The following is a 24,252-nucleotide window of genomic DNA, read 5'->3' as shown; positions in this document are numbered from 1 at the left end:
CATGCAGGGAATATTAATAAGATTAGAGGGGTTTCTGAGTGTAGCAGTTGGGGGGTTTGACTTTCTATAACATGGGGGACCAGGGTTGGGAGCAATGTCTCCTGCGACTAGGAGAACTAGGATAGAAAGAGTGAGCAGATGGTTAAGTGATTTGTGAGAGCGTCTCTTATGTTGAATGGTGGGACTGAATGGATCTGTGCAATTTAGCAATGTGAAAAGAGCGTGAGTGCTATACTTAGGAGAGGAAAGGCGTGAGGGGCCAATATGGACGGAGTGTAGAGAGTTAATACCAGGTCAGTGGATGTGTGTAAATGCAGCGGCCAGGATATAAGTTATACAAATGCATATGGTAAATATTTGTGGTAGTCCAAATGTACAGGGAATAGATTTATTTGTCTTACCTGTCTCCTGCCCTGTCTAACTGCCATGTTATAACTGCCAGCGTACTTAGATACATGTACTTTGATTACATGTACATAAATGCCACCCCTGCATAATAAATGCCTTCCCCAGGCTAGCTCTGAATTTATAGAAGGCCACTTCTAAGATCTTCCTTTTTTTTTTTCCTCTCCTTACTCGTTAGCAATCAATCAAACTAAGTTAGGACTGCAGGACACAATAAATGTATTTAGCAGATAAACAAGTGTTCAGGCCTACATGGATCATAAACCACTTTGAAAAGTTAGTTGACCTCAATAGCATAAGGGCACAAGCAGGGTGAGTTGAAATAACTATATACCATTATATATGCTGCATAGATGAATGATAGAGGTTGAACACATGCAGGATTCAGTGAAGTTGCTGGAAAGAGTTAAATACCATTATACAGTATATGCTGCAAAGATGAATGATGTCATGAGACAGTGAGGGACTTGCAGCTCTCTTATCAGTGATAATGATCGTACTGCCGATCAGTACCTGTGTTTGCTGAGCTGTCATGAACATGACAGCATGGCAGCAACATACAATGGACGTTCTGGCCCCCCCATTCATCTGAATGGGGTCCGGCTTCGCGTACAGGTACCATTCTGGTACCCAAATTAAACTCTTTTTTAGATGTTCAAGATGATGAAAATCATCATAGTGATAATAGTTGAAGGAGTATATCAATTTATTTTCCATCTCTCCATGTTGAGCCTAGCACTATGCTTTCTCTACATTTATGCAATCACCTCTTCATTCTGAGCTAACAACACTATTCCTTCTTCATACTGAGCATCTCCATGCAACCATTTTTACATAATCCCTCTGTTCCTTCTACATACTGGGCTACCACACTGCCCCAATTTCCATACTGTGCTCTCACACTGCTCATTACCAATGCTGTCCTCCTCATAATGCCAACTGTTCACAGTTTTCTCCCTCCATACTGGTTTCAGAAGTCAGCAGTTACATAGAGTGACTGCAGATTTTTATCAGAATACTGACAATCCCTTTAATAATTTTATGACATGTATAAATTAACATTGCATCTGTCTGTGCATCTGTTTTTTATGTTGTTTAAATAAGCACAAAGTAAATAGCATTTTGTTATACACATGTTAATTTTGTTTGTGTGTTTTTCAACAACAAAAAAAGGCAAATGTACATAGTTTCTCGCAAAAATGGGCAAGACAAAATTGTTGGCACCCTCAACAATATTTGGTTGCACGCCCTTTAAAATAACTAGCTGCAATCAATCACTTTCTATAACCATCAACAAGCTTCTTACACCTCTCACCTGTATTTTTGGACCACTCTTCTTTTGCAAACTGCTCTAGGTCTCTCATATTTGAAGAGTACTATCTGCCAACTGCAATTTTAAAGTCTCTCCAAAGCCGTTCAATGGCATTTAGATCTGGGCTCATTGCTGGCCATTTCAGAACACTAGAATGCTTTATTTCCATAAATTTCTTGGTGCTTCTTGAAGTATGTTCAGGGTAATTGTCCTGCTTGAAGACGCATGAACTAGAACGCAAACCCAGCTCTCTGTTACTGGGAATTACATTGCCACCCATTTCCAGAGGCAGTAAATCAACCCCCATTTCCAGAGGTAGTAAAACAACCCCCAAAACATCTTTGAATATCCACTATGTTTGACTGTAGGTACTCTGTTCTTTTATTTGTGGTTCTCATTCCATTTTATGTATACATTAGAATGATGTGCTTTACCAAAAAGCTACTGTATATCTTGGGCTCATTTGTCCACAAGACATTTTCCCAGAAGGATTCTGGCTTACTCACATACATTTTGGAAACTGCAGTCTAGCTTTTTTATATCTCTGTGTCAGCAGTAGAGTCCTTCTGGGTATTTTGCCATAGTGTTTCATTTCATTCAAATGTCGATGGCTAGTTTGTGCTTACGCTGATGCACCCTGAGTGTGCATGATAACATGAATTTCTTTGTAACTTGATTGGAGCTGCTTATCCACCATCATAACTATTCTGCATTGCAACCTTTCATCAATTTTTTTCTGCCACATCAAGGTAGATTAGCTACAGTGCCATGTGTTGTAAACTTCATGCTTATGTTGCGCACCATTGACAAAGGAGCATCAAAACCTCTGGAGATAGACTTGCAATCAAGGTTGTTAATATTTTTCAACAATTTTGGTTCTCAAGTCCTTAGACAGTTCTCTTCTACTCTTTCTGTTCTTCATGCTTCATGGTTTCAGGTGTGTTTTTCATATTGCCCACACGTGATCCTTGCCACAGATGAGTTTGAACAAGCATCAACTACTTGAAACAAAGTTGTTCTCCCACATTTTTGGAAAGGTGGCAACAATTTTGTCCAGCTCATCTTTGAAGTTTAGTGTGAAATTATGTTCAATTTTTCCTTTTTTTCTGATTTTGTATTGTGCTGTTCCAATACACACAATGGAAATAAATATGTGCATAACAAAATATTTATGATTGCAATAATTTTCTGGGAGAAATACTTTATTTTTTGAAACAATTTTAAGGGTGCCAACACTTTCGGCCATCATTGTATATAAATTTCTATACACGTAATCTCCAAAGTTCTGAAATTTAAACAGAACTGTCTACTTGACAAAGTGTGTGAAATGAAAGAATTATTTTTTTTCAAAGTTCTTTATTTTAACAGTTCAGCATTAAATATGTACATGCTACACTGGGGTTTGTTGCATATGCTTACTTTTGGGATTTGAATCTACCTAACTTTTCCTTACTAGTCCAATTTTGCATTAGCATTGCATATTATGTAGCAAATCCAGTTAGGCTATGGTTAAATCCTAGCTCAGCAGGCTCTGATTATTTTCAATTAGATGGCTCTTCATTTAACCAGGCTAGCTGTTTACCATAGTCAGTCAGCTGGGTGATGTTGACCATAGTGGTCTTGTGTAAGAACTGAAGAGAGAAACAAGCCAGAATCTCTCTGAGAAGTGCCTGCACATGCCATTTGCAATTAACCATTATAAAAGATCAGGGTATATCCATAATAGCTCACATGGGAAGACCACAAAAAACAGAATATTAAAATGTAACTTTCATTGAATATCAATAATATTATTGGACTTACAACATGTAAAACGAAAAACACATAACAAAAAAGTGGAAGATCCTGGAATATCCCTATAAGGTTTCTCACCTATGTTCCTGCCTAACAGCAGAGGTGGCAACCTTGATATGCGACATTGGCACCTCTGCTCCTCGGCAACTGCCTCTACTTGCCCTAATGTACCCTATTCTAATGTGTGTGAAACACAAAACACAATGTAGCCCGTTAATCAAAGATCGGGTCCTGGAATGCATAAATGATGACAATGTACTGCACTAGATAAATCACTGAAGATTAGCTCCATAGACAAGGCTCAAGCTTTAACGCAACCAAAGTGGAAAAAGATGGAGGCAATTTATATATGCCACACAAAATAAAAAAATATTGCCCATACATTGGAGCAAGTAGAAAAAGCAAGAAGGAGGTGAATAGTTTAAGTAACCTTCTTCACGGCAATCTACCTTGAGAATGCACCGCTGCACCATGAGACTTTTTCTCACTGTGCTAGTGGTGATCTCCCCAATATCACAGCAGTTCAGGGGTCTGGCTGGGAACACAGCCTCAGTGACCTGCGGTAACCTTGATGACATCACCGCTAGTCACTGAGGCTAACTCCACAGCGGTTCTCAGCCTTGACGGTCGCATCTTGGTACCGTCCAAGTTGACAACTGTTTATCCTAAACATGGATTACTGCATGGGACAAAACGACAGAGAACCAAAAATTTAATGCACTAAGCAAAGTTTATAACCACTGACTAAAGGCAGCAGGATGAGATATACCAGACTGCACAAAGACAGGTGGTCTTGTTTCAGAATAGCAGAGTAGAACTGTTAACACAGTTTGGTGTGGAAAAAAATGAATGAATAAGACTGTGGTCTTAGTGCATTATATTGTTGGTTCTCTGGAAGTCCCTTTTTGGACACAAGTCTACTTTCCAACTGTTATATGAATTTATGACCTTTTTCTATATTCCCTCTAGACTTGCACTATTGTACAGTGGGGCAAAAAAGTATTTAGTCAGTCAGCAATAGTGCAAGTTCCACCACTTAAAAAGATGAGAGGCGTCTGTAATTTACATCATAGGTAGACCTCAACTATGGGAGACAAACTGAGAAAAAAAAATCCAGAAAATCACATTGTCTGTTTTTTTTTTCATTTTATTTGCATATTATGGTGGAAAATAAGTATTTGGTCAGAAACAAAATTTCATCTCAATACTTTGTGATATATCCTTTGTTGGCAATGACAGAGGTCAAACGTTTTCTGTAAGTCTTCACAAGGTTGCCACACACTGTTGTTGGTATGTTGGCCCATTCCTCCATGCAGATCTCCTCTAGAGCAGTGATGTTTTTGGCTTTTCGCTTGGCAACACGGACGTTCAACTCCCTCCAAAGGTTTTCTATAGGGTTGAGATCTGGAGACTGGCTAGGCCACTCCAGGACCTTGAAATGCTTCTTACGAAGCCACTCCTTCGTTGCCCTGGCGGTGTGCTTTGGATCATTGTCATGTTGAAAGACCCAGCTACGTTTCATCTTCAATGCCCTTGCTGATGGAAGGAGGTTTGCACTCAAAATCTCACGATACATGGTCCCATTCATTCTTTCATGTACCCGGATCAGTCGTCCTGGCCCCTTTGCAGAGAAACAGCCCCAAAGCATGATGTTTCCACCACCATGCTTTACAGTAGGTATGGTGTTTGATGGATGCAACTCAGTATTCTTTTTCCTCCAAACACGACAAGTTGTGTTTCTGCCAAACAGTTCCAGTTTGGTTTCATCAGACCATAGGACATTCTCCCCAAACTCCTCTGGATCATCCAAATGCTCTCTTGCAAACTTCAGACGGGCCCGGACATGTACAGGCTTAAGCAGTGGGACACGTCTGGCACTGCAGGATCTGAGTCCATGGTGGCGTAGTGTGTTACTTATGGTAGGCCTTGTTACATTGGTCCCAGCTCTCTGCAGTTCATTCACTAGGTCCCCCCGCGTGGTTCTGGGATTTTTGCTCACCGTTCTTGTGATCATTCTGACCCCACGGGGTGGGATTTTGCGTGGAGCACCAGATCGAGGGAGATTATCAGTGGTCTTGTATGTCTTCCATTTTCTAATTATTGCTCCCACAGTTGATTTCTTCACTCCAAGCTGGTTGGCTATTGCAGATTCAGTCTTCCCAGCCTGGTGCAGGGCTACAATTTTGTTTCTGGTGTCCTTTGACAGCTCTTTGGTCTTCACCATAGTGGAGTTTGGAGTCAGACTGTTTGAGGGTGTGCACAGGTGTCTTTTTATACTGATAACAAGTTTAAACAGGTGCCATTACTACAGGTAATGAGTGGAGGAAAGAGGAGACTCTTAAAGAAGAAGTTACAGGTCTGTGAGAGCCAGAAATCTTGATTGCTTGTTTCTGACCAAATACTTATTTTCCACCATAATATGCAAATAAAATGAAAAAAAAACAGACAATGTGATTTTCTGGATTTTTTTTTCTCAGTTTGTCCACCCATAGTTGAGGTCTACCTATGATGTAAATTACAGACGCCTCTCATCTTTTTAAGTGGTGGAACTTGCACTATTGCTGACTGACTAAATACTTTTTTGCCCCACTGTATATACGGTACTTTGTTTGTTTATCTCTTATTTTTTTGCTTTTTATACATTTTTTCTGCTGTAAAGTTAATGTATATACCTTTTTGTATTTGTAGCTACTGATGAAGGCCGAATTAGGCCGAAACGTCTATAATTTTGGCTGGATTAAACTACAAAAGCTTTCTAGAAGTAGAGTGCCAACTGTGATTTAAATAAAAATACCATGACAGTATTCAACAGTTGAATACTGTCATGGTATCTTTATTTAAATCACAGGATTTTTTGATATACATGTGAAAATAAACCTCTGCTTTTTGCACAGTATTTTTTGGGGCATATTTTATCTGTATATGTAAATATCAATTCACATCAATTGGGATGTTTATTTTCTTCAGTCGTTTATGCTATTTATGTCATGGTGCAGCGGTACTCTTTCTTGTTGCAGTGTCCTCATGTATTATGTACTAATTGATTTTCATATTCAATGAAAAATTTTTAAATAATACCATAATAAAAATTTGAGATTTTTTAAGACTTGGCTTCCATTTGCCCTTTTTTCGGATGATTTCTATAATGGAGGCCTCTTCATGGCATATCCAGATCAAATCTGGCTGTCAATACATGTAAGATAAAATCAGGACTCAACACTGATGAAAATAAACCTCCATTTTGTCCTCTATTGCTCTCTTACTCTGCACTATAATTGCACTATAGTAGCCCTAGATAGTTTCCAATTTCACTTGCAGGATATAATGGTTCAGTTGTGAAACTAGTGATATGGCCCTTTTTCAAAATTGTCCCAGGAGCTGTTTTTCAACATGACATTGCTGAGCTGCGAGTTGCTCGTGTATCTGTGAGCAACCTGCATGACCTAAGGGTGAGTGCACACGCTGCAGATTCCACTGCGGATTTTTCCGCACGGATTTGCAGGTAAAACTGCAGGTAAAGTGACCTGCGGTTTTGCCAGTGGTTTTCCCCTGCGGTTTGACACCTGGACAATGGAAAAGGTGTCAAACTGCTGCGGAATCAGCAGAAAGAATTGACATGCTGCGGATTTAAACCTGCAACAAATCCGCGTGGAAAAAACATGTGCACTGCGGTTTTGAAATCCCTTTGATTTGCATTGTACTGTACAATGCCTGCGGATCTGCAGAGTCAAATCCGCTGCGGATCCGCAGCAAATTCCGCACTGTGTGCACATACCCTAAAGATTCTAACATAGCCTACACCAATTCAGGACTTCTCTCTCATTAAGCACATCTGGGAAGTAATTGGTCGGCAATTGCAAATAGAGCTGCCGGCAATGAACCTTGATGATTTGCTTGCCTTATTACATTCAATGTAGCAGAACAAGTCCTCAACATTTTGAAAATTTTGTGTACATTTTTTCCTAATTTGCACATTATTAACATACATTTTGATACCGTGATTTTCATAATTCCATTACTTTTGTTTGTTGGTGTTGTAATTTCAATACATGTACACAACACTAGGGTTCAGAATATATTTTTTCTCCTTGTCCTAATCCTCTTCAAATAGCTTAGAGGTTTTTTGCATAAAGATGTTATATTGCGCTATGGACAGCTGTATGAATTGACATTCACTAAGCCCTCCCTGCAGTTGAGGCTGTGGGCAGCCAGAAAGCTATAATCTAATAGTATGGCTTTAGGAAAAGAAGAGAATTTGGAGTTCTGTATCTCTCATGTGCATAAAGGAATATTAAGAAATCAATCAGCACAGAAATTTGAGCTTCAAAATTGAAAAATGGTAAAACCTGGGGGAGCATTGTAAGGAAAGATTTAGAACCCAAACTGCTTGATTAGCACTTTCCTAATATATGCTTTTAAGACGATAACTTGTTTGCAGAGGGAGAGATTAGGCATAAAGTGACATATTATAGCCACAGGTGGATTCACAGTAGCATTCTTTTGAGTCTACATGTTTTTATCTTCACGATATGGCAAAAATGATTTCTTTTTTTGCTTTCCACAAAAAGCAAAGCCCCCACCATAAAGTGAGCAAATAATTCTTATAAACATTTTTAAAGGGAATTTGTCAGCAGGCTTTATCATCCAAAACGATTCATATATGCATAGAGCTCCTTCAAAGACAAATCCAGCAATTACATGACCAGTCCATTCCTCCATTACAGAGAAATCAGTATTTTTATTGATATGCAAATGAGGCTTAAGGGCCATGGTAGATCTGAAGCCTCTGTCACTCCAGCTCTCTATTCTCGACTCAACACTGCGCCCTCCTACGTGACTGCTCCTTTGTTTGAAACCCCACAGCACAGATGCTGTCAGGAAAGCAACAGGCGGTGGCTAAGTTTGACCTAATATAATCAATATTGTTCTTAAAACCTTTTCTATACCTTATTTGTATGGTAGCACAGGGCATTATGCCGGTGAAAGAAGTAATAAACAATGGAGAATACTTTCTGTAATAAAGTGAAAGTCATCTTTCAAAACTACAACTCATTCTGCAAAAAAAAACAAGCCCACATACAGCTATGTCAGTGTAAAAATACAAAAAAAGTTTGGGGGGAGGAAAAAATGAAAAAGCAAAAACAAATATTGCCTGCATCATTAGGGGTTAATGTTTAAGCTAATTTCTGCACGCTGATATAGATTCGCATTAATAGGAGTAGTTATCATTTACAAAGTATGAAGCAACTATAATTTAAACCATCAACCTTACAGGTAATAAATATGAAAAGTTCAAAATATTTGCAAGATAAGCAAAACGAACATTGAGAATGTATTTGTTACGTCTACTCGTATTACACATTGTGCACCAGTAGATGTCACTGTTGCCAATAGACTTGGCAATAAAGAGCCCTTGCACAGATGGAAATGTTCACTGTTGGCCAACATAGCAACAGATACTAATTGCAAATCTCAATTCACTGCTTGCTTAACTTTCCCTGATGCTAGTGACATCCTTGGCCTTGGCCTTCACATCTAGTCTCTGTAGTTTGCAAGGATAATTAGTTTTATTGTTTGTTACTTTTTATAGCTGGTGCATAGATATCTAGTATTCAAAAATGTGTTCTTGATCAGAATGTTATGGCCGCATACATAATTATATATTCTGTTGCTTCATTGTTTATTGTGCAGTCAATAAAATGTTTAGAATTTCATTAATTAAATCTATGGTATTACCTCCAGAGCTAAAGACTAATAGATAATGGGATATATTGTATTGTACTTTGGCCTTTCTGAATGTCATGAAATGGGAAAAGCACTGTACTGTAAAAAACGGTAATTCATATTTTGAGAATGCAAAGAAAATCCTACAAAAAGGTTTGATATTATTTCCTATTGCAAAACATAATACATTATAAGCAATATCTCAATTTTTTTTAATTTACCTTTTTGTGTTGCTTGTATTTATTAGAGATAATCAAAATTTATATTGAACTGTATGAAATTCCAAGGTCACAGAGAATTGAAACAGTTTGTGATTTAATTTGCGCAAATTGACAATAAAATGTCTGATGCCGTTTTATACAGTGTACAGTAGAAGATTACATCAGTTACAATAGACTTCCATGACTTTCCCATAATGCTTTGCAACTATCTGATGACAAGGTAAAGCACAGCCAGTCAAGAAGGACTGTCATAGTGTGTACAAAAGTAAATTTATAAAAATGTCAGAGCTCACATCTAATCAACTAAGACATTTGACAAGTATTCCAGACTCTAATGTGTTGAAGAACTGCAGCAGCGTAGATGATGCATGCATTAGTATATAAGTAATACAGAGATTAAATTGACAGTGGTGAAAGAGATAGGAGAGGTGCAGTACCAGCAATAGCATTGAACAAACTTACTGCGATTGATTAGTGGTTATAGCTGGCCTCTGTTTGTATTGACGCTACACTTTCTTTTTCTTCATTCTTAATGCATTAGAAAACAGAAGCAAGCCACAGACTGGATATAGGTTACATCATATTGCTAAGTAACTCTAATGTGGGAGATGCCACAGCAGCTATCTGAAAAGCAAAACTTTGCTCCAAGTAAAGAATGCATTAGTGCAAAATGCCCAGAATAAGGTAGAGCTTCACAATACACACTTGCAACAGATTAAGCCAAATGATGAGTGATTGTGCTCGTTACTTGAGTTTTCTGAGCATGCTCGGGTGTTCTCCGAGTATCTTGGGCGTGCCCGTAGATTGTTTGTGTCTCCCTAGCTGCATGATTTGTGGCTACTAGACAGCCTAAATACATGTGGGGATTCCCTAACAAACATGCAATCCCTGCATGTGTTCAAGTTGTCTAGCAGTGAACTTACTGTAGAGGACATAAGTATTTGATCCCGTACTGATTTTGTAAGTTTGCCCACTGACAAAGACATGAACAGTCTATAATTTTAAGGATAGGTTAATTATAACATTGAGAGATAGAATATCAAAAGTAAAATCCAGTAAATCACATTGTATAAATTATATAAATTTATTTGAATGTTGCAGAGAGAAATAAGTATTTGATCCCTCTGGCAAACAAGACTTAACACTTGGTGGCAAAACCCTTGTTGGCAAGCACAGCAGTCAGACATTTTTATAGTTGATGATGAGGTTTGTGCACGTTAGGAAGAATATTGTTCCAATACTCTCTGCAGATCATCTCTAAATCATTAAGATTTTGAGGCTATCGCTTGGCAACTCGGAGCTTCAACTCCCTTCATAAGTTTTCAATGGGACTAAGGTCTGGAGACTGGCTAGGCCACTCCAGGACCTTAATGTGGTTCTCTTTGAGCCACTCCTTTGTTGACTTGGCTGTATATTTTGGATCAATGTCTTGCTGGAAGACCCAGCCACGACCCATTTTTAATGTCCTGGTGGAGGGAAGGAGGTTGTCAATCAGGACTTTACGTGATGTGGCTCCATCCAGTCTCCCATTGATGTAGTGAAGTAGAACTGTGCCCTTAGCAGAGAAACACCTCCAAAACATGATGTTTCCACCTCCATGCTTGACAGTGGGGATGGTGTTCTTTGGGTTATAGGCAGCATTTGTCTTCCTCCAAACACAGTGAGTTGAGTTAATGCCAAAGAACTCATTTTTTCTCATCTGACCACAGCACATTCTCAAAATCACTCACAGAATCATCCAGGTGTTTACTGGCAAATTTCAGACGAGCTTGTGGAGCGCCCGCCAGGGCCGTGGGAATTCTCAGTACCGGGCTAGTTCTTAAGGGGATGTGTCAGGGAAGCAGAGACCCGGTCCGAAAAATAACATAGCAACATATGCAAATTGCCTCTTCAGAAAGAAAGAGGACTTTTACTCTACAGTGCCACCTATTGGTAGTAGCGATCCTACAAGTCACAATCAACCCTTTAACGAGTCTTGTAATATGACTTAGGATAAAAGCCAAATCAGAATCTCAATTTGCAGACACGGTGTTTCGCGCTATTGGCTCTCATCAGTGCAAAGTATGAGATCTGATTTGGCTAGGTGAGAGGCTCTGGACTGAGGTCTAAGAGGTAAGGTTTCTACTTGCGGAGAGTGACATGCCAGCTCTGGCTTGTCAAGGTAAGGAGGCTTATTCGCCGTGCAATGCTCCTCTGGGAAAATAATATGCAAATTGCCTCTTCAGAAAGAAAGAGGACTTTTACTCTACAGCGCCACCTATTGGTAGTAGCGATCCTACAAGTCACAATCAACCCTTTAACGAGTCTTGTAATATGACTTAGGATAAAAGCCAAATCAGAATCTCAATTTGCAGACAAGGTGTTTCCTGCAAAACTGATAAAAAGTGCATATTATTTTCCCAGAGGAGCATTGCACGGCGAATAAGCCTCCTTACCTTGACAAGCCAGAGCTGGCATGTCACTCTCCGCAAGGAGAAACCTTACCTCTTAGACCATAGCAACATAGTTATTAAGGTTTAAGGGAGACTTTAAGTCCATCTAGTTCAACCCATATCCTATCCTAACCTGCTCTAACATGTTGATCCAGAGGAAGGCAAAAAAAACCCCATGTGGCAAAGAGTAAGCTTCACATTGGGGAAAAAAATTCCTTCCCAACTCCACAACACCATTTAGATTTAGTGTTAGGGACTCACAATATCTGGGGACCCTGGACGGTGGGTTGTGAGCTTATCTGCTTTGGCCAAAATAGTAACTAATACCCCATATCTTTTTATCTTTTTGCACTTTTTATCATTTTTGCAGGATACAGCTAGAGCCCTTTATGTTGGCTTGGTTTTTTGTGTGATGCATGTATACAGTGGTGAGCGGCCCGCCTTCTAATACTATGGGCGTCATTAATAGGCCGCTCAGACACTATGCATCACACTTATCAGTGTGACTTATGTCTTATGCAAGCCTTATTAGTGTGCATTTTTCCACTAGGCAGCCGGACCTTGATGGGTTACTGGCTGTCTTCATCAGTGGAATGCACCTGTGCTGCCCCAGCTTTTATCACTGGGGCTTTGCTGTATCCTGCCAGTGCATTAGTCAGGGTTTGGTGAATTACCTGACAAATGTTGTCTCTTTTTTTGAAATTTTGGAAAATTTTATTTTTCCTTGTGTTTGCCAACTCCACATACGGCAATCAGACTAGCTCCCTGGATCTATGCAATATTAAGGAAACCAGTGTATATACCCTGTAATATTATACTTTTCAAGAAAGGCATCCAGTCCCTTCTTAAATTTTAGTAGGGAATCACTCATTACAACATCATATGGCAGAGAGTTCCATAGTCTCACTGCTCTTACAGTAAATAATCCGCATCTGTGAGTATGCTTAAACCTTCTTTCTTCCAGACGTAGAGGATGCACCCTTGTCCCCGTCACAAGTCTAAGAGTAAAAAGATCATTAGAAAGGTCTTTGTACTGTCCCCGCATATATTTATACATTGTAATAAGATCACCCCTAAGCCTTCGATTCTCCTAACTAAATAACCCCAAGTGTAAAAACCTGTCTTGGTATTGCTGACCCCCCAGTTCCCTAATAACCTTGGTGGCTCTTCTCTGCACCCGCTCCAGTTGAGCTATGTCTTTCTTATACACCGGAGACCAGAACTGTACACAGTATTCTAAGTGTGGTCGCACTAGTGACTTATATAGAGGTAAAATTATGTTCTCCTCATGAGCATCTATGCATCTTTTAATGCATCCCATTATTTTATTTGCCTTTGCAGCAGCTGCCTGACACTGGCCACTAAATGTGAGTTTGTCGTCCACCCATACACCCAGGTCTTTTTTAGTGACAGTTTTGCCCAGTGTTTTACAAATAAGCACATGATTATACATCTTGTTGGTTCTACCCAAGTGCATGACCTTACATTTATCCCCATTAAAGCTCACTTGCCATTTATCAGCCCAAGCTTCTAGTTTACATAAATCCTCCTGTAATATAAAATTGTCCTCCTCTGTATTGATTACCCTGCAGAGTTTAGTGTCATCTGCAAATATTGAAATTCTACTCTCTATGCCCCCTACAAGGTCATTAATAAATATGGTAAAAAGAAGCGGGCCCAAAACTGACCCCTGTGGTACCCCACTGCTAGCCGTGACCCAGTCCGAGTGTGCTCCATTAATAACCCCCCTTTGATTCCTATCCCTGAGCCAGCTCTTAACCCACCTACACATACTTTCCCCTATCCCCATTGTTCTCATTTTATGTATCAACCTTTTGTGTGGCACCGTATCAAAAGCTTTTGAAAAGTCCATGTACACCACGTCCACTGCATTCCCTTGGTCCAGTCCGGAACTTACCTCTTCATAAAAGCTTATCAGATTAGTCTGACAGGAACGCGGTCCCTTGTTAACCCATGTTCATATTGGGTCATGAGTTTATTCTTCTCCAGATACTCCAGTATAGCATCTCTTAGAAAACCATCCAGGATTTTACCCACAGTTGACGTTAAACTTACTGGCCTATAATTTCCAAGTTCAGTTTTTGTCCCCTTTTTGAATATTTGCACTACATTTGCTATACGCCAGTCCTGTGGTACAGACCCTGTTATTATGGAATCTTTAAAGATTAAAAATAATGGTCTATCTATGACTGTGCTTAATTCCTGCAGTACTCGGGAGTGTATCCCATCCGGGCCAGGGGATTTGTCAATTTTAGTGATTTTTAGACACCGCCGTACTTCCTGCTGGGTTAAGCAGGTGACATTTAATGGAGAATTTTTATCCCTAATCATGTTATCCGTCATGGGATTTTCTTGTGTAAATACTGTTGAAAAAGTCATTTAGAATATTGGCTTTTTCCTCATCCTCATCCACCATTTCACCCAGACTATTTTTAAGGGGACCAACACTATCATTTTTTAGTTTCTTACTATTAATGAAGTTAAAGAATATTTTGGGATTATTTTTACTTTCTCTGGCAATGAGTCTTTCTGTCTTAGTCTTTGCTGTCTTGATTTGCTTTTCACAGAATTTATTTAATCTTCTGTATTTAGTTAATGCCTCATCACTAGAGTTGAGCGAAACGGGTCAAAAAAATTCAAAAGTCGCCGACTTTTGGCAAAGTCGGGTTTCATGAAACGAAACCCGACCCTAGGATGAGGTCGGCCACGAGGTCGGCGACTTACGCGCCAAAGTCGCGTTTCAAAAGTTTGTTTTGCGCTCTTTTTCAGCCAATCAGGATCCACGGACACTGTGGGCAACGTGATGACATAGGCACGGGTCACCACCATCTTTCAGAAGGGCATGCAAGTGATTGGCTTGCTTTGGGGGGCATCACAGGGGGTATAAAAGGGCGTGCACGCCGACCGCCATGTTACTCATGCTGATCTCAGAATAGGGAGAGCTGCTGCTGATGATGATTTTGTAGGGAGAGCGTTAGGCAGGGAAGAAAACACCAAAAACTGCTTCTGCTGCTAGCGATTTTGCCTGTACAACACACAAGTCACTGTGCAGTGCAAGGGGAGGCTATATAGTGGTGTATCAGTGGTGTTGGTTGTTGGGCTGCCTTCTAAGGCTTCCTGACATTCCTGCATTGCTGTTTACCCACTGCTCCGCAAACTGCTTTTTTAAAAGCAATCACAATTTTTTTTTTTGTCCTGCTGAGAAGAAGAAAAAAAAAATTGCTTCTGCTGCTAGCGATTTTGCCTGTACAACACACCAGTCACTGTGCAGTGCAAGGGGAGGCTATATAGTGGTGTATCAGTGGTGTTGGTTGTTGGGCTGCCTTCTAGGGCTTCCTGACATTCCTGCATTGCTGTTTACCCACTGCTCCGCAAACTGCTTTTTTAAAAGCAATCATAATTTTTTTTTTGTCCTGCTGAGAAGAAGAAAAAAAAACTGCTTCTGCTGCTAGCGATTTTGCCTGTACAACACACCAGTCACTGTGCAGTGCAAGGGGAGGCTATATAGTGGTGTATCAGTGGTGTTGGTTGTTGGGCTGCCTTCTAAGGCTTCCTGACATTCCTGCATTGCTGTTTACCCACTGCTCCGCAAACTGCTTTTTTAAAAGCAATCACAATTTTTTTTTTTGTCCTGCTGAGGTACTGAGCGTGCATTTTTTCACACCATACAGCGGTGTACGCTCCTCACACAGTACCGTGTAACGGCTGTTATCACAGCCACAGTGAAGCTATCAGTGAGTCACTCTGTGAGAATAAGTCGAGGACATGTTACGTTCTTACAGACCTGCACTCTAGGGAGATTCCAATTCTGCCCAATTCTACATACACCTTGTAGTTTGTGATACACTAGCCAATTTCTGCCTGTGACATAGCGCTCAGATATTCAGTGGGCCTCACACAATCCATAAGTGTCCAGTGTCCACAAGTGTGTGCAGAAATTCAAAATCTCCCTTATCCTCTAGTCACTTTGGTCACAGCTCTGCCATCGAGCCTGTGACAGAGCGCTCAGATACTCAGTGGGCCTCACACAATCCATAAGTGTCCAGTGTCCACAAGTGTGTGCAGAAATTCAAAATCTCCCTTATCCTCTAGTCACTTTGGTCACAGCTCTGCCATCGAGCCTGTGACAGAGCGCTCAGATACTAGTCAGTGGGCCTCACACAATCCATAAGTGTCCAGTGTCCACAAGTGTGTGCAGAAATTCAAAATCTCCCTTATCCTCTAGTCACTTTGGTCACAGCTCTGCCATCGAGCCTGTGACAGAGCGCTCAGATACTAGTCAGTGGGCCTCACACAATCCATAAGTGTCTAATGTCCACAAGTGTGTGCAGAAATTCAAAATCTCCCTTATCCTCTAGTCACTTTGGTCACAGCTCTGCCATCGAGCCTGTGACAGAGTGCTCAGATATTAGTCAGTGGGCCTCACACAATCCATAAGTGTCCACAAGTGTGTGCAGAAATTCAAAATCTCCCTTATCCTCTAGTCACTTTGGTCACAGCTCTGCCATCGAGCCTGTGACAGAGCACTCAGATACTAGTCAGTGGGCCTCACACAATCCATAAGTGTCCACAAGTGTGTGCAGAAATTCAAAATCTCCCTTATCCTCTAGTCACTTTGGTCACAGCTCTGCCATCGAGCCTGTGACAGAGCGCTCAGATACTAGTCAGTGGGCCTCACACAATCCATAAGTGTCCACAAGTGTGTGCAGAAATTCAAAATCTCCCTTATCCTCTAGTCACTTTGGTCACAGCTCTGCCATCGAGCCTGTGACAGAGCGCTCAGATACTAGTCAGTGGGCCCCACACAATCCATAAGTGTCCACAAGTGTGTGCAGAAATTCAAAATCTCCCTTATCCTCCAGTCACTTTGGTCACAGCTCTGCCATCGAGCCTGTGACAGAGCGCTCAGATACTAGTCAGTGGGCCTCACACAATCCATAAGTGTCCACAAGTGTGTGCAGAAATTCAAAATCTCCCTTATCCTCTAGTCACTAAGGTCACAGCTCTGCCATCGAGCCTGTGACAGAGTGCTCAGATACTAGTCAGTGGGCCTCACACAATCCATAAGTGTCCGCAATTGTGTGCAGAAATTCAAAATCTCCCTTATCCTCTAGTCACTTTGGTCACAGCTCTGCCATCGAGCCTGTGACAGAGCGCTCAGATACTAGTCAGTGGGCCTCACACAATCCATAAGTGTCCAGTGTCCACAAGTGTGTGCAGAAATTCAAAATCTCCCTTATCCTCTAGTCACTTTGGTCACAGCTCTGCCATCGAGCCTGTGACAGAGCGCTCAGATACTAGTCAGTGGGCCTCACACAATCCATAAGTGTCCACAAGTGTGTGCAGAAATTCAAAATCTCCCTTATCCTCTAGTCACTTTGGTCACAGCTCTGCCATCGAGCCTGTGACAGAGCGCTCAGATACTAGTCAGTGGGCCTCACACAATCCATAAGTGTCCACAAGTGTGTGCAGAAATTCAAAATCTCCCTTATCCTCTAGTCACTTTGGTCACAGCTCTGCCATCGAGCCTGTGACAGAGCGCTCAGATACTAGTCAGTGGGCCTCACACAATCCATAAGTGTCCACAAGTGTGTGCAGAAATTCAAAATCTCCCTTATCCTCTAGTCACTTTGGTCACAGCTCTGCCATCGAGCCTGTGACAGAGCGCTCAGATACTAGTCAGTGGGCCTCACACAATCCATAAGTGTCCACAAGTGTGTGCAGAAATTCAAAATCTCCCTTATCCTCTAGTCACTTTGGTCACAGCTCTGCCATCGAGCCTGTGACAGAGCACTCAGATACTAGTCAGTGGGCCTCACACAATCCATAAGTGTCCACAAGTGTGTGCAGAAATTCAAAATCTCCCTTATCCTCTAGTCACTTTGGCCACAGCTCTGCCATCGAGCCTGTGACAGAGCGCTCAGATACTAGTCAGTGGGCCTCACACAATCCATAAGTGTCCACAAGTGTGTGCAGAAATTCAAAATCTCCCTTATCCTCTAGTCACTTTGGTCACAGCTCTGCCATCGAGCCTGTGACAGAGCGCTCAGATACTAGTCAGTGGGCCTCACACAATCCATAAGTGTCCACAAGTGTGTGCAGAAATTCAAAATCTCCCTTATCCTCTAGTCACTTTGGTCACAGCTCTGCCATCGAGCCTGTGACAGAGCGCTCAGATACTAGTCAGTGGGCCTCACACAATCCATAAGTGTCCACAAGTGTGTGCAGAAATTCAAAATCTCCCTTATCCTCTAGTCACTTTGGTCACAGCTCTGCCATCGAGCCTGTGACAGAGCGCTCAGATACTAGTCAGTGGGCCTCACACAATCCATAAGTGTCCACAAGTGTGTGCAGAAATTCAAAATCTCCCTTATCCTCTAGTCACTTTGGTCACAGCTCTGCCATCGAGCCTGTGACAGAGCGCTCAGATACTAGTCAGTGGGCCTCACACAATCCATAAGTGTCCACAAGTGTGTGCAGAAATTCAAAATCTCCCTTATCCTCTAGTCACTTTGGTCACAGCTCTGCAATCGAGCCTGTGACAGAGCGCTCAGATACTAGTCAGTGGGCCTCACACAATCCATAAGTGTCCACAAGTGTGTGCAGAAATTCAAAATCTCCCTTATCCTCTAGTCACTTTGGTCACAGCTCTGCCATCGAGCCTGTGACAGAGCGCTCAGATACTAGTCAGTGGGCCTCACACAATCCATAAGTGTCCACAAGTGTGTGCAGAAATTCAAAATCTCCCTTATCCTCTAGTCACTTTGGTCACAGCTCTGCCATCGAGCCTGTGACAGAGCGCTCAGATACTAGTCAGTGGGCCTCACACAATCCATAAGTGTCCACAAGTGTGTGCAGAAATTCAAAATCTCCCTTATCCTCTAGTCACTTTGGTCACAGCTCTGCCATCGAGCCTGTGACAGAGCGCTCAGATACTAGTCAGTGGGCCTCACACAATCCATAAGTGTCCATTGTCCACAAGTGTGTGCAGAAATTCAAAATCTCCCTTATCCTCTAGTCACTTTGGTCACAGCTCTGCCATCGAGCCTGTGACAGAGCGCTCAGATACTAGTCAGTGGGCCTCACACAATCCAAAAGTGTCCAGTGTCCACAAGTGTCTGCAGAAATTCAAAATCTCCCCTGTCCTATAGACACCTTGTACCTTGTTTTACATTACTATATAGTTTGTTGGATTTTGTCTACATTTCTAACAAAAATGAGGAAGGCTGGTGGAAGAGGCCGTGGAATTGGGCAAGGGTTGGCAGCTGGTAATGATGGTGTTGGTGGTGGATCTGATGGTAGTGGCAAGAGCAAAATAGGACCGAATGCAGGAGGTGTTGAGCCTGCTTCATCGTCTGGCTACATAAGGCCTCGAACGCTTAGTTTTCTAGGAGTTGGCAAACCGCTTTTAAAGCCAGAGCATCAGGAAAAAGTTTTGTCTTACATTGCTGACTCAGCCTCCAGCTCTATCGCCTCCTCTTCTTCAGTTGTAAAAAGTAAAAGCACTGAGTCGTCATTGGAGGCTCATGTTCATGAACCACACCTTTCCTTGTGTCCTTCACCCCAACCAAGATTGAAGGATGACGCAGGCCATACTACTGATTACTCCATGGAGCTGTTTTCACATACCATGCCTGGATTATCAAGTCAAATGGTGAATTACCCAGGCCAAGATGAATCTGACATGGAGTGCACTGATGCACAGCCGCTGATGGATGATTCTGCTGGTACATTCACTCAGAGCACTACATTGTCCTCGCAGTGTACAGAGCCAGATTCTGACCCTGATGAGACTCAGGTGCCCCTTCCCGCACACTATACCACCATACACGGTGACACAGAGGAAGGTGCACATGACATAGAAGAGGAGGTGATGGATGACCCAGTTGTTGACCCAGATTGGCATCCATTGGGGGAAGAGGGTGCTGCTTCCAATAGCTCAGATGAGGAGCATCCACAGCAGACATCGACATCGCAACAGCTGTTATCTGGCAGGCCCGGAGCACTCCAAAGACAGGTTCCAAACATCAAAAGAGTTGCTGGACAGCTTGTCCAGAGGGTCAAAAGATCACAGCGTGCTAGGCCGCAACATGTCTGCCAAAGTAGGAAGAGTGCAGTGTGGCACTTTTTTGAACAAAATCCTCATGATCAGGCCAAGGTTATCTGTAAGAAGTGCGCAAAGACCTTTAGCCGAGGGAAAAATCTGAAAAATTTGAATACCAGTTGCATGCTTAGACATTTAACCAGCATGCACTTGCAAGTGTGGACACAACACCAAACCTCAAGTGCCACATGTGCAACTGATCACAACGAAGGGAGTCAGCAACGCTACATTGTTTCCCCCACTGTAAGCCCACCGGTTTGCACAGCAGCAAATATTGAGGTGTCGGTGCAATGCCACAGCAGTCAGGGAATCCCACTGTTATATCAACGAAAGACTGATTCTAGGCCATCAGAAAGAACAACAACTCCATCACCATCATCAACCCTCTCTCAGTCCGCCCTGTCCACCGCTACTTCCACCATATGCAGCTCTCAAGTCCAGCTCACCCTCCCAGACACTATGAGTAGGTCAAGAAAGTACTCAGTCTCTCATCCGCGTACACTGGGTTTGAACGCCCACATTGGCAAACTAATCTCGTTTGAGATGATGCCCTTTCGGTTGGTGGAAAGCGCAGCTTTCCGCGAACTCATGGCCTATGCAGTACCACGCTATGACCTACCCAATCGCCACTTCTTCTCTCGCAAAGCCATCCCAGCCCTCCACCATCATGTGAAAGACCGCATTGTCCATGCACTCAAGCAGTCAGTGAGCGGAAAGGTGCACCTCACAACTGATGCATGGTCCAGTCGGCATGGCCAGGGCCGTTACGTGTCCATCACTGCGCACTGGGTTAATGTGGTGGATGCAGGGTCCACAGGGGACAGCGGTGGTGGGACAGTGCTGCCTAGCCCACGGTATAGGAAACAGTTGGCTGTAGGCGTTCGACCCTCCTCCTCCTCCTCCTCCAGAAGCGAAAGCTCGTCCACAGAGCGCAGTCGTACGAGCACTCCATCTGCAGCTGCCACTGTTGCACACGATGTGTCCCCCTATCGAGCAGCTAGTGGAAAGCGTCAGCAGGCTGTGTTGCAGATGATGTGTTTGGGCGACAGACACACCGCCGAGGTACTGGCCGAGTACTTGAAGCGACAAACTGAGTCATGGCTGGGCAGTGTACATCTTGAGGCAGGCAAGGTAGTTAGTGATAACGGCCGTAATTTTGTGGCAGCCATAGCCCTTTCAAAACTCAGCCACATACCTTGCTTGGCTCACACCTTGAACCTAGTGGTGCAGTGCTTCCTCAAAAATTATCCGGAGTTAACAGCCCTGCTCCAGAAGGTGCGAAGACTGTGCGCGCACATCCGCCGGTCGCCTGTACACTCCGTTCGTATGCAGAAGCTGCAGCGATTGCTCCACCTTCCCAACCACCGCCTCATTATCGACATTGCAACAAGGTGGAACTCCACCCTGCACATGGTGGAGCGGCTGTGCGAGCAGAGGCAGGCCATAATGCATTTGTGGGAGGATACATGGCCAGGCACTTTGAGAGCAGACATGGAGTTGACAGGTGTGCAGTGGTCGAAGCTGAAAGACCTCTGTAAAGTCCTTCAGTGTTTTGAGGAATGCACACGGCTGGTAAGCGCAGACGACGCCATCCTAAGCATGAGCATCCCCCTTATGCGTCTGCTCATGTAAACTTTGATGCACCTTAAGGAGCAGGCGTCTGCAGCCAATGTTGATGAGGAGGAAGAGGAGGAGGGAATCCTTGATGACATTCAGCCATTGTCTGCTCAGGGACCTCTCCTGGACGAGGTGGAGGAAGAAGAGGAGGAGGAGGATGATGATGGGGATGATTACTTAGGGGAGGAGGATGCATCTCGTGGGGCAAGTGAAAATGTTGGCGTGGCAAGGTCTGGTACAGGGTTTGTGCGTGACTGGAGGGATGTGGATTTGCCAGAAAGTGCTCCTCCAACCAGCACTCGCAGTGCATCATTGACACCGGGAACATTGGCCCACATGTCAGATTATGCCTTGCGGATCCTAAAAAGGGACCCCCCCATTGCCAAAATGATGAACGATGACGACTACTGGTTGGCCAGCATCCTGGATCCACGCTATAAAGGCAAATTACAAAACATCATGCCACAGGAGAACCTTGACCTAATATTGGCTAATAAACAAGCAACTCTGGTAAATCGGTTGCTTGAGGCATTCCCAGCACACAGCAGCGGTGATGGTTCTCACACGAGCCGTACGGGCCGGGGGCAGCTTGGCAGAGGTGTTCGTGGTGCACACAGCAGAAGTGGCGTTGGAGACAGGGGTTTCATGACAATGTTGTGGACTGATTTTTCAAATACCGCTCACACAACTGGTAATACTGCATCGATGGAAAGTGACAGGAAACAGCTGTTGTCAACTATGGTTACAAACTACTTTTCCTCCCATATCAATGTTCTCCCACACAGGTCATTCCCCTTTGACTATTGGGCCGCTAAACTGGACACCTGGCCTGAATTGGCCCAATATGCCTTACAGGAGCTCGCTTGCCCAGCTGCAAGTGTGCTATCGGAAAGAGTCTTCAGTGCAGCTGGATCAATACTGACAGAAAAAAGGACCCGTCTGTCAACCCAAAATGTGGATGATCTAACTTTCATTAAAATGAACCATGCATGGGTTTCCAAGGATTTTGTCCCACCTTCCCCTGATGACACATAGGGTGACAGAAAAATGGCTTGCTTTGGTCCACCTCTTCCTGGGACTTCACCTATTTCGCCTTTTGCATCAGCTGAATGTCCAACATCAACATATGCCACTTTCTAAAACTCCCAAACTGTGCTGCCTCCCCCCCCATGGCCGGGGTCACCACCTAGCGCACGACACCGTGCGAGTGCCGTTGCCCTGGACAGGTGGGTGGGCCGACTCTTGGGCGCGGGCACTGGCACAGGGTCCCTCATAGTGCAATCAAGTGTCTCTGACGGTGGTGGTGCACACCCGCCGTCAGACACACCGCTGTACTATGAGGGGCCCAGTGCCAGTACCGACGCCCACGAGTGGGCCCCCCTTGCTTGGGCAGGGCCCCAGCATTTGAAATCTTTACCTCTTCCTGCTCCTCCGCTGTGTAATCTGGGCCGTCAAATCCATACTGTGCCTGACACCGTCTGAGCCTGCCTCCTGATGTATAGACATATATTTTGAATGTGTACGCTATCCATACATGTTATCCGGGGATATGGTACCCTTTCTAACCTTTGTGCAATCACGTGCAATCCATACTGGGCCTAACACCGTCTGAGCCTGCCTCCTGATGTATAGACATATATTTTGAATGTGTACGCTATCCATACATGTTATCTGGGGATACGGTACCCTTTCTAACCTTTGTGCAATCACGTGCAATCCATACTGGGCCTAACACCGTCTGAGCCTGCCTCCTGATGTATAGACATATATTTTGAATGTGTACGCTATCCATACATGTTATCTGGGGATACGGTACCCTTTCTAACCTTTGTGCAATCACGTGCAATCCATACTGGGCCTAACACCGTCTGAGCCTGCCTCCTGATGTATAGACATATATTTTGAATGTGTACGCTATCCATACATGTTATCTGGGGATACGGTACCCTTTCTAACCTTTGTGCAGTCATGTGCAATCCATACTGGGCCTAACACCGTCTGAGCCTGCCTCCTGATGTATAGACATATATTTTGAATGTGTACGCTATCCATACATGTTATCCGGGGATATGGTACCCTTTCTAACCTTTGTGCAATCACGTGCAATCCATACTGGGCCTAACACCGTCTGAGCCTGCCTCCTGATGTATAGACATATATTTTGAATGTGTACGCTATCCATACATGTTATCTGGGGATACGGTACCCTTTCTAACCTTTGAGCAATCATGTGTAATCCATACTGGGCCTAACACCGTCTGAGCCTGCCTCCTGATGTATAGACATATATTTTGAATGTGTACGCTATCCATACATGTTATCTGGGGATACGGTACCCTTTCTAACCTTTGTGCAATCACGTGCAATCCATACTGGGCCTAACACCGTCTGAGCCTGCCTCCTGATGTATAGACATATATTTTGAATGTGTACGCTATCCATACATGTTATCTGGGGATACGGTACCCTTTCTAACCTTTGTGCAATCACGTGCAATCCATACTGGGCCTAACACCGTCTGAGCCTGCCTCCTGATGTATAGACATATATTTTGAATGTGTACGCTATCCATACATGTTATCCGGGGATACGGTACCCTTTCTAACCTTTGTGCAATCACGT

The sequence above is a fragment of the Dendrobates tinctorius genome, unplaced genomic scaffold, assembly GCF_039654945.1.
Source record: "Dendrobates tinctorius isolate UK_male_01 unplaced genomic scaffold, ASM3965494v1 ptg000290l, whole genome shotgun sequence".
In the NCBI taxonomy this organism is placed as follows: Eukaryota; Metazoa; Chordata; class Amphibia; order Anura; family Dendrobatidae; genus Dendrobates; species Dendrobates tinctorius.
Note: the sequence above shows the minus strand (reverse complement) of the source record.